Below are 2,500 nucleotides of genomic sequence, written 5' to 3'. Positions count from 1 at the left end.
ACGCCTTTGAGTAGGCTAACTCCCTCGCGTAAGGTACGTGATTTTATGAGCCGCCAAAGGTTAGTTTCGGAACGTTTCGATGATTTGAACATACGACCTCAGGACAGGTGAGACTACCCGCTGAATTTAAGCATATTATTAAGCGGAGGAAAAGAAACTAACTAGGATTCCCTTAGTAGCGGCGAGCGAACAGGGATTAGCCCAGCACTGAATCCCGCGATCGTAACCGGTCGCCGGGAGATGTGGTGTTTGGAAGGATCCATTATCTGGCGAGTTCGCGGCGCGTTCAAGTCCATCTTGAATGGGGCCATCGCCCATAGAGGGTGCCAGGCCCGTAGCGACCGCTGCGGCTTGCTAGAGGATCTCTTCTTAGAGTCGGGTTGCTTGAGAGTGCAGCCCTAAGTGGGTGGTAAACTCCATCTAAGGCTAAATATAACCACGAGACCGATAGCGAACAAGTACCGTGAGGGAAAGTTGAAAAGAACTTTGAAGAGAGAGTTCAAGAGTACGTGAAACCGTTCAGGGGTAAACCTGAGAAACCCGAAAGGTCGAATGGGGAGATTCATTCGCGCCTGTTGTTGGGATTTACTGACTGTGGAAACGGCGACGTTCGCGTTGGCTGTTCCCTTCGGTTCATCTCCGGCTTCGGACGCGTGCACTTCTCCCCTAGTAGGTCGTCGCGATCCGTTGGGTGCTGTTCTACGGTCTCGAGTGTAGCCCGTGAGCTCGGATTTTCCGATGTTTACGGACACTGGGTTTCCGAACAGCTCGCTCGACGGTTTACTGATGGCGGGAGGCCGCGACTTAGTTCGCGTCCGGCCCGTGGCAAGTATGTGAATTGTGATGGCGATCGGACCTAGTGCCGATTCCGTCCGTTTGCGACTGTTCGCCGCGGTGTTCTTGGACAGACCTCTTGAAACGCCGATCAGCGACGCTATTGCTTTGGGTACTTTCAGGACCCGTCTTGAAACACGGACCAAGGAGTCTAGCGTGTGCGCGAGTCATTGGGAATCACTAAACCTAAAGGCGCAATGAAAGTAACGGTTCACTTTATGTGAACTAAGGGAAGATGGTCGGTCTCCATGACTGACCCGCATTCCCGGGGCGCCTCATTCTCATTGCGAGAGGAGGCGCACCAAGAGCGTACACGCTGGGACCCGAAAGATGGTGAACTATGCCTGGTCAGGACGAAGTCAGGGGAAACCCTGATGGAGGTCCGTAGCGATTCTGACGTGCAAATCGATCGTCGGAACTGGGTATAGGGGCGAAAGACTAATCGAACCATCTAGTAGCTGGTTCCCTCCGAAGTTTCCCTCAGGATAGCTGGCGCTCGTTGCATACGAGTCTCATCCGGTAAAGCGAATGATTAGAGGCATTGGGGTCGAAACGACCTCAACCTATTCTCAAACTTTAAATGGGTGAGATCTCCGGCTTGCTTGAATGTGAAGCCGCGAGATTTCGGATCAGAGTGCCAAGTGGGCCATTTTTGGTAAGCAGAACTGGCGCTGTGGGATGAACCAAACGCCGAGTTAAAGCGCCTAAATCGACGCTTATGGGATACCATGAAAGGCGTTGGTAACTTAAGACAGCAGGACGGTGGCCATGGAAGTCGGAATCCGCCAAGGAGTGTGTAACAACTCACCTGCCGAAGTTACTAGCCCTGAAAATGGATGGCGCTGAAGCGTCGTGCTTATACTCGGCCGTCAGTGGCATGTGCGGTCGCCCTTCGGGGCGGTCATGAAGCCCTGATGAGTAGGAGGGTCGCGGAGGTGAGCGCAGAAGGGCTGGCCGTGAGGCCGTCTGGAGCCGCCTTCGGTGCAGATCTTGGTGGTAGTAGCAAATACTCCAGCGAGGCCCTGGAGAGCTGAGGTGGAGAAGGGTTTCGTGTGAACAGCCGTTGCACACGAGTCAGTCGATCCTAAGCCCTAGGCGAAAGCCGATGTTGATGTGGCGTTGTTAATCGTGTTTATAAGTGGTGGCAGAAATGCTATGCATCTTGACGCGTGACGCACGCCCGTCGGGCGAAAGGGAATCCGGTTCCTATTCCGGAACCCGGCAGCGGAACCGAAATTAAACCGGGCCCTCGTAAGAGAGTTCGTCGGGGCAACCCAAAAGGACCCGGAGACGCCGTCGAGAGATCCGGGAAGAGTTTTCTTTTCTGCATAAGCGTTCGAGTTCCATGGAATCCTCTAGCAGGGAGATATGGTTTGGAACGCGAAGAGCACCGCATTTGCGGCGGTGTCCGGATCTTCTCCTCGGACCTTGAAAATCCGGGAGAGGGCCACGTGTAGGCGTCGCGCCGGCTCGTACCCATATCCGCAGCTGGTCTCCAAGGTAAAGAGCCTCTAGTCGATAGAATAATGTAGGTAAGGGAAGTCGGCAAATTAGATCCGTAACTTCGGGATAAGGATTGGCTCTGAGGATTGTGGCGTGTCGGGCTTGTTGGGGAAGTGGGTCACGGCTAACGTACCGGGCCTGGGCGAGGTGATGCGTTTCGCTT

At 54.2% G+C, this 2,500-nt stretch overlaps 1 pseudogene; it reads left to right on the top strand.

Moving 5' to 3' along the window:
• The first annotated feature begins 93 nt into the window (after positions 1 to 93).
• Positions 94 to 2,500, top strand: part of LOC123688143 — a 4,959-nt pseudogene continuing 2,552 nt past the window's right edge.

The sequence above is a fragment of the Harmonia axyridis genome, chromosome X (assembly GCF_914767665.1).
Source record: "Harmonia axyridis chromosome X, icHarAxyr1.1, whole genome shotgun sequence".
NCBI classification, from domain to species: domain Eukaryota; kingdom Metazoa; phylum Arthropoda; class Insecta; order Coleoptera; family Coccinellidae; genus Harmonia; species Harmonia axyridis.
Note: the sequence above shows the minus strand (reverse complement) of the source record. Positions and strands in the feature narration are given on the sequence as shown.